Genomic DNA, 9,218 nt, shown 5'->3' with positions numbered 1-9,218 from the left:
TCACGTAGATAAATGACAAATGTAAATAAAATTATTAAACGGGTGTTCGCATGAACTGTTTACTACGTTGGATTCAAATGTGTGAATGTAAATATTTTATTGTAAATACTAATGGATGTCATTAAATTCACACATGCGCAGATGTATAGGTATGCAGGGAAAGACACAGATATGCCTCGCGACCCTCACCGGTGTTTGCCGCGCTTTACAAATCCCTTAAATTGATCTGCGCGCGCTCACAAACACTCTTAATATTCCTCCTCGATTTTAGGAAACCAAGTGAGGGGACACTGACACTTTGGATCAGCCTGCGGTGTCTTCCTTGGATATCCCACGGGACCCTCTCTCTTTGTGGTCTTTTTTTTCTACGGTAGTTTAGGAATTTCCCAGATGTCTCCCTGGCCTTTCCCAGAGAATGACACCTGGCTCCTGTCACACCTGCCCCTTTTAGTGACGTCACTCCACACAGGGCTCCCCTGCGGGGATCTCAAGGCCTCTTCAGCCTATATAACCTCTGTCAGGAGAGACACAGCATCAGCCAACACCAGGAGCTCACCTGCCCCTGCCTGTCAGCACCAGAGAGAGCGAGGCAGAGCGAAGGACTGTCCCAGGACAGAGACAAAAGAGACCCCTCTCAGGTCGACAGAGATAGACTGGGGCACAGGAGGTCCATTTCGAAAGACAGAAACTGATTGCAGAGACAGGGAAAACTTCTCCCAGGACAGAGGCAGACACCAGTGCGGAACATGCTTCAATGCGCCTTCCAGGTGAGCCCCTGCTACAGGCATCAGGTTGTGGCCCCTCTAATGGCTGGATTTGTATATTTTTCCTCTGCTTGGGAGGCATACTTTATTTCCCTTCTCCACTTAGGTTGGGTGAAAGCATTTCTCTCGATCTCGCTATTCATGTATTGTTTTTATAGAGGGATATCTTTTAAAATACAACAGACGGTGCATTCACTTATTAGATAATGTATAATGTGGCTATGTTACTGCCTTAATTTGTTGATTCGTTTTATTCTTCTTGGCATTCTCATGCTTTTTATGCACTTTTTATATTCTCATACTTCTTAATAAGTTTTTTCGTCTTTGAATATATGTTTGTGAATAAAAGGAGGGCGCCTTTTATTCTTGCCTTGCCTTGTGTTTTAATATCGCCAGGTCTGAGACCATTCGTCGTGTGATTCTGTGATGTTCATGGTATCGGCGTCTCTGTCTCTCGTGATCATTGCAGAGGCATCCTGGGTAGTTAAGGTCTGTTATAAGATGTTCAGCAATTGGGGCTTTTATCATGCGGGATAATTCTCAGAAATACGGCAGTAATATTTAAAGCATCTTCGGGTTTTGCTGCAGTTCTGTTGTTTGTAGCGCTGTTGCTGTTAACAAGCACAGCCCGTGAAGCGCAAACTGCTCGTTAAAAATCAGTATTAGCAACAGCAGATTGCACTGAAAGGAGTATTTGTTTCCCAAAGTGGGTGTAATAATGCACAACGTACACCACGTAAACCAGGCGCGCTGGACTCACAGGGCTTCACCCCCCCCCCCCCCCCCCCCCCCGTCGTGTGTGGCAGCCCGGGATGAGACCGCTTCCTTGCGAACACACAGCCGCACCCGAGCACTTCACAGGTCTTTAACAGACCATTTGCATGTTAATGAGGCCTCGCTGTTGTTTCACCCCTTCTAAGAGCCCCTGCAGCTCCACTCTGCCTATGGCTTAAAAGATTCAGCACCCCCCCCCCCCCCCCCGACATTTTTTCTTAGCCCCCCCCCCCGAAATATGGCTCTAGTTGCACCTGTGACGTAAACAGTGTTTGACAATAGCCAGAGGTTCTCGAGGCATCCCTGAAGGGGAATTGTTCAAACAACATTTTATTTTAGCCGATCATAAAACTGTGCCCATATAGATACGGGGTCCCGGGTGGCATGCATGTGCCACTTGATACATAGTGCCTCGGAGGGACACTATGGCCCAAGAGACATTGTCTTTCTCGCATCTACGGCAGAAGCAAAATAAAGAGTTTCACTCTGTGCCAGCTGATATCATGCTTCACACGGCTTCTCTGCCAACGTCCAATCAGAATGCTTGCACCAGAACAGCGACCACCTGTTGTATGTGGTACTAAACTGGCATAATTTCACAGCCTGCTGGCATCACAGGCCAAAAGACCAGCATCATCTGTCATAGTGCTGCGATCAGATGTGTGCCAGCTTAAGGTGCTGGCATAATACGCCAGAATGGTTCCTGTAATGTCAGGGTACTTCCATCATATGTCAGTGTGCTGACTTCATATGCCAAGGTGCTGGCATCATTTATCAGAGTCCTACCTTGCTGCTGCTGCTGTTCGTCTCCCCCTGTGATGGAGTGGCTGTGGTGCCAGTCCTGCAGCTCATGTGCCAGTCTATGGCTGTTTATACTCCATGCTCTACCTGCTGATATGCCAGGCAATGTGCCATGCTGGGACAGCTCATGTTCCAACCTTGAATTGCTTATATGCCAGGCTGAGGCTGCCCATGGGCCAGGCTGAAGTCACTCCTTTGCCAGTCTTGGATTGCAGTTTGACAGATTGCACTTGCTAGCTGTGAAAACCCTAAAATCTCTCCCCTGTTATTTCCCCTTCTCTGTCCTCTTCCCCTTCTCGACTCTGGTGCCTTGTGCTCTTCTCTTTTATCCCTGTCCACTCCCTTCCATTTCCTTGTACAATGACACAACTCAGCTAATATTGCTTTCTCCCTTCTTTCAGAAACCACGCGCCATCCTCAGGCTGTCCAGACAGGTGCACACAGCGGCGGTGGAAGGTAAGTGTTTGGTGCATGCACTACCCTTGGTCTGAGGTCACGCTGATTCTTTTCTGCCCAGTTACTGGTTCTGATGTCCGATCCCCTGGTCTGAGACCGCTCTCTATATCTTGGTCCCAGTTACTGGTTCTGTTGTCACTCTCCATGTTATGATGCCGCTTTATATACCCTGGGCCCAGTTACTTGTTCTGATGCCAGTCTCCTCGTGCCCGGACCGCTCTGTATCCCATGGGCCCAGTTACAGGTTCTGGTGTCACTCACCCTGACTTGGGTCCCTTATCCATTATCACAGTTTCTGGTTTTGGAGCTGCTAGCACTGGTTTGAGTCTACTATCAGTTTAGAACTCCAAGGGCCCGATTCACAGAACTAACTTAAGACAAAATCCTAAACTTACTACCATTTTCGTATTCACAGAAGACACTTACTCACTTCGGTATTCACAGAAGTTAGGAGTCCTAACTTTAGGACTCCTAAATGCCTTCTGTGAATACCGAAAGTCTTAAAATTAGGATTTTTCTCAGTTTAGGAGTCCTAAAGTTAGGACTCCTAACTTTACTACTACTAAACTGAGAAAAATCCTAATTTAAAGGCTTTCGGTATTCACAGAAGGCATTTAGGAGTCCTAAAGTTAGGAGTCCTAACTTTACTACTACTAAATTGAGAAAATCCTAATTTTAAGACTTTCGGTATTCAGAGAAGGCATTTAGGAGTTCTAAAGTTAGGAGTCCTAACTATACTACTACTAAACTGAGAAAAATCCTAATTTTAAGGCTTTCGGTATTCACAGAAGGCATTTAGGAGTCCTAAAGTTAGGAGTCCTAACTTTACTACTACTAAATTGAGAAAAATCCTAATTTTAAGACTTTCGGTATTCACAGAAGGCATTTAGGAGTCCTAAAGTTAGGACTCCTAACTTCTGTGAATACTGAAATGAGTAAGTGCCTTCTGTGAATACCAAAATGAACAAGTGCCTTCTGTGAATACCAAAATGGTAGTAAGTTTAGGATTTTGTCTTAAGTTAGATCTGTGAATCGGGCCCCAAGAGTCCTGGGTAAAGATTGTCCCATATAAACAACATGTGGTTCTGGCCCAGATCAGCTGGATTTGTGTCTGATGCCCACCCAGAATGCTTGTAGTTCCGATCGTCTCTCTTTTCTTCATTCAGCGCTGGAGGGGAGCCCCCTGGAGAAGGCGGTCACTAGCAGCTTTGCTTCCTTCATACATGGAGTCCAGGCAGATCACCTGTCCCAAACTGTGCGGCACCGAAGCAAGCGTATGATCCTGGACAGCATTGGCGTTGGACTGGTGGGAAGCACGACCCATGTGTTCAACATCGCCCTGGGATACTGCCAGGTAAGAGGAGACTTGAACACACTAAGCAAAACACCATGCAGAACAATTAAAAACCCTTTGGGCCCGATTCACAGAACTAACTTAAGACAAAATCCTAAACTTACTACCATTTTGGTATTCACAGAAGGCACTTACTCATTTTGGTATTCACAGAAGGCACTTACTCATTTCGGTATTCACAGAAGGCACTTACTACCATTTTGGTATTCACAGAAGGCACTTACTCATTTTGGTATTCACAGAAGGCACTTACTCATTTCGGTATTCACAGAAGTTAGGAGTCCTAACTTTAGGACTCCTAAATGCCTTCTGTGAATACCGAAAGTCTTAAAATTAGGATTTTTCTCAGTTTAGTAGTAGTATAGTTAGGATTTCTAACTTTAGGACTCCTAAATGCCTTCTGTGAATACCGAAAGTCTTAAAATTAGGATTTTTCTCAATTTAGTAGTCCTAAGTCTAAATTTAGGACTACTAAATTGAGAAAAATCCTAATTTTAAGACTTTCGGTATTCACAGAAGGCATTTAGGAGTCCTAAAGTTAGGACTCCTAACTTCTGTGAATACCGAAATTAGTAAGTGCTTTCTGTGAATACCAAAATGAGTAAGTGCCTTCTGTGAATACCAAAATGGTAGTAAGTTTAGGATTTTGTCTTAAGTTAGTTCTGTGAATCGGGCCCTTTTAGTCCAAGGGTGTGACTGTATCCCCGATATCCTGCCATGTAAAAGGCTACCGTCACCAAAGCATGGAACACACCAAAGAACACTAATGTAAAATCCATTCATTAAAGCTTTCTATTCCAGCAATGTCCACCATCTCCCTTTGATCCAGCCTGAGACATAGGTCAAAGCAAGCCCACCATTCGTCACCCAGCAATTAAAAACATACTAGGCCATAATTTCCTGGCGACCTTATGAGTTAAAAACAGACAGGGTCCAAGCAAAAAGCACACCAAGGATTACACGTCCATTAAAACCTTGTACATCAGTAGAGTGCACCATTATCCAGGAGTCATGTCAGTCAAGGTGAGGCTGGTAGCAAAATGAACAACACATCTTGTAACACACAAGCATTTAAACACCCTGCATTGACACAGAAAGTTAGCATATCTTTGAACTACTCAGAGAGAAAAGGAGGCATTGATTAAAACCATGTCTCAGGATTCAAACCGTCCCTTAATCAAAACCCCTTTGAGACTTTCGTTGTTCAGTATCACCATGAGATTTTACCTGGTTATCCGAATCTTGGATCTTACCAAGCAACACACCATGAACCCCTCACCCATTAAATAACCCTCTAGAAGAACAGTGTGACCATCTCACTGGAATAACAGATAAGAGAGAAAGACAAAGTCACAAAATCCACCATTATTTACTCATCCACCATGAAATACTCATCCACTAATCACACACCAGGTTGCCTTCACATGTTAAGCAGTCCATATCGTAAGACACTGGCAGGACTGTGAGCATGGACTATGGTACCTAAATAAACATTGCAACCTCTGATCCACTGTACAACTGTCCTTCAGAAACACTACATCTACTCACAGAGACACCTTACCTGCACATGCATTTCTTCTAATACACACCACCACGTTTGAGGTTGAATCATCCTGTGTTTAGAGTTGAATAACCCACATTCCCACAAGCTCTGTTGTTCCACCACTAGGTGTCTAGGTACACTGTCGATTTCTAAATTAATTCTTTCTCCAACAGGACATGTACTCCTTATCTGCCATCAGCTCTGTGTACGGAAGGAAAGGATTGAGACTCCCACCTACGCTGGCTGCATATGTCAACTCAATGGAGTAGCGGTAAGGATTTTGAAAGCTGTCAATCACTTTATCAATCAATCATAGATTAAGAGCGATGAGTTTGTGAGAATTTTACTTAAATGCTGTCTCCGCCAATGTAAAATCTTGTCTGTTTCCACTTCTGTAAAGAGTCTGTATTGGACAATGGCACAGTCACTCAAGCAAATCTTAGAATATGAATCCTACACTTTTGTAAATTGTTTCCATTGGTCGTTGACACAATCTCTCTGCTTAACATCACATCCTGACCTACCCTTCTTTAAAGACCTTCTAATCCTCTACTCCTCTTCTAACAGAGTCACTCCATGGACTTCGATGACACTTGGCACCCTGCCACTCACCCGTCAGGTGCTGTGCTGACGGCTCTAATGGCTGCCACACAGATGTTGCCCGTGGGTTTCCGACCCAGTGGCCCAGACTTCCTGTTGGCATTCAACGTGGGCATTGAGGTACAAGGAAGACTCATGCGTTTCTCCAATGAAGCCAGCAATATCCCTAAAAGGTTTGTATGATGCGCACAAAGGGCAGAAATATCCCATGGCCAACAAATGATGCCCATAGGGGGCTCCAGTATCTCCTGGGCATGGTTATGATGCTGAAATAGGGTAGAAATATTCCATGTTCTATATGTGAGACCCATGGAGAGAGGGAATGTTATAATGTGTGTCTGATGGGGGCAAAGGGCAGAAATATCTGCAAGAGGAATCTGTGATTCAAACAAAATCATGTATGTGGATAGCACACAATACAATGTAAAAGTGGTAACATTTATTTTTCTGTTCACTGTAACTAGATTATTTGTTTGTGTCAAATGCTTGATTAGATCCTAGCATTTTTTCTGTTTCCTCGTACTGCATGATAGCATTACTGTCTCACATGCTTTAAGTATATTTCCGTAATTCACACTTATTGTTAGCATTACCCCTCTTTTAAATCTGTTTTGGTATTATCATTATTCGATGTCTGACACAGATCTTTGTGTTTCCTTCAGGTTCCACCCTCCTTCAGTTGTTGGCACTATGGGCAGTGCTGCTGCTACAGCAAAACTCCTTTCATTGAATGCAGAACAATGTGCCCATGCTCTGGCAATTGCTGCCTCTCTGGCAGGAGCACCTATGGCCAATGCTGCAACTCTTGCCAAGCCTCTCCATATTGGCAATGCGACCCGCTTTGGGATGGAAGCAGCACTTCTGGCTGCCCGTGGGATGGAAGCCAACCCACTTATCTTGGACGATGTGCCCGGCTGCTCTGGGTTCAGTGCTTTCTATGGTGACTACCAGCCCTCGTCGCTGGCAATTCCAGATCAAGATTACAGCTTTCTCTTGGAGAAGCAAGACATCGGCTTCAAGAGGTTCCCAGCTCACTTGGGCATGCACTGGGTGGCAGACGCTGCCATCTCAGTCAGAAACCGAGTCACCAATATAACGGGCTCCTTTAACCCTGCTTCCATCCGCACTGTTCTTCTGAGGGTCCCAGTCTCTAAGTATATCAACAGGCCCTTCCCAGAGTCTGAGCACGAAGCGCGACACTCCTTCCAGTTCAACGCCTGCACAGCCCTCCTCGATGGCGAGGTGGGCATTTCTTCCTTCAGTGAGGACAGCCTTAGGAGACCAGACCTCATCAACCTTTTGAAGAAGGTGGTGGTGGAGCACCCTGAAGACAATGTAGCTAACTTTGACAAGATGTACGGAGAAGTAGCGCTGCTCCTGGAGAGTGGGGAGATCGTGACCGGCAGATGTGACACCTTCTATGGACACTGGAGGAAGCCCCTCAGTCAAGAATCACTCCATGAGAAGTTCCTCTCCAATGCTACCCGTGTGCTCCACCAAGACCAGGCACAAGAAATTATTGAGGTAGTGAAGGAGATAGAAAGCCTTGCAGACTGTTCACAACTGGTATCCTCCCTGCAGTAAACGTGTTCAATCAAAATTAATTCCTCTCACAAAGTGGAAGTAAAACTTTAAATGAACCACCGGGTGCATTTATCTTTGCATTAACTAGTTTTACACAAGATTGAAAATCGACTCAAGGAGAGGGACGTTACCAATTTATTCTATAAAACGATGAGCGTCAATTATGTCCTCTCCTTTCATGAAAGGTGCTGTTATCTCTCACAGTACAGTGAGGTCCCCTTTTAACCTAATACAAATACAGAAGCATCTGGCTGGCCAGAAACAATATGCTTAAGTTTCCTAGAACCTCATCAGTACTTTGTAAGTACTGTAAAATACAATTTGTATTTATTGTTATTTATTATTTGTTTTTTTTAAATGTTTTAAAAAATGTGACCTCATCTCACTGAAATGCCACTTCTTTTTCCAACTAAGTGATTCACCCCTAGTGGCCAAAGATAGGACCAGCTGGATCTTCAATATTGCTCTTGTACTGAATTCTCCCTGTGCCGCGCTCTCTTATGTGTACTTTTCTAAAAACACTGGACAAAATAGGTCACTGCAAGGACTTTCTATTTCAATCTCTCATGTTCGTCAGTGAAACATATTTTGTGCTTTCTGTGGTTATTTAATTTTGAATAAAGTCTCTGAATTTATTGTACAGCGATTCTAATGTTTTGATGTGTAAAGCTGCTGACATTTTAAGATGCTACCTTACAGGGTGGCCACGACTTGGTGACAGTGAGACTCAATTCTCTCACACACAGACCTTACATATGAAACTCTCCTTATCAGCTGTTGCTCAACATGCTAGCCCTCCTACTAGAGTTTCACAACCATCTCTGTTTTTAGAAACTTCCCTTGGAAGCGCAACTACTCATATCACAGCCGGAATATACATATCTGAACAAGTACCAAAGATTGATCTAATCATGGCACACATTTTACATTTTAACATTTTTCGGCTGTTGCCATACAGTTTGCACCACTATGGAAGTTCTCAATCCAGAGTGCTCACAAACTGGTGCCATGTGTGCTGGAAAGTGGAGCATACTGTTAATCAAACATGTGGGAAATACACAGAAAATCATACATTTTGCCAACCTATTCTGTGAGCCACTCCACTCAATCACACATACTGACCAATATTTAGAATCACCATATAGTAAACCTACTGATGACAAAAAGAGGTGGGAGGTGGGGCTTTTTGATCCTCTCCTACATGCATATGAGATGTGATTGCATTTTGTGCTGTATGTAATTTCAAATCTCTATTGAGCTTTGTAGGGGAAATATAGTCACAGGTTGCATGCTAAACTGAAAGTGATTCTAGTCAGACAAACATAAGTCCTCCTGTATGCGG

At 44.1% G+C, this 9,218-nt stretch overlaps 1 long non-coding RNA gene and 1 pseudogene across 1 annotated transcript; both read left to right on the top strand.

The window, feature by feature from the left end:
* The first annotated feature begins 3,974 nt into the window (after positions 1–3,974).
* LOC146862233 (uncharacterized) lies at positions 3,975–6,407 on the top strand. The gene is made up of 3 exons (XR_014978397.1): positions 3,975–4,149; positions 5,866–5,963; positions 6,260–6,407. It is a non-coding gene; the product is annotated as an uncharacterized LOC146862233 (long non-coding RNA).
* A 551-nt stretch (positions 6,408–6,958) lies between these two features.
* On the top strand, positions 6,959–8,493 carry LOC146862232 (cis-aconitate decarboxylase pseudogene; annotated as a pseudogene).
* The last annotated feature ends 725 nt before the right edge of the window (positions 8,494–9,218 follow it).

Source organism: Triturus cristatus, chromosome 2_2, assembly GCF_964204655.1.
Source record: "Triturus cristatus chromosome 2_2, aTriCri1.1, whole genome shotgun sequence".
In the NCBI taxonomy this organism is placed as follows: domain Eukaryota; kingdom Metazoa; phylum Chordata; class Amphibia; order Caudata; family Salamandridae; genus Triturus; species Triturus cristatus.
Note: the sequence above shows the minus strand (reverse complement) of the source record. Positions and strands in the feature narration are given on the sequence as shown.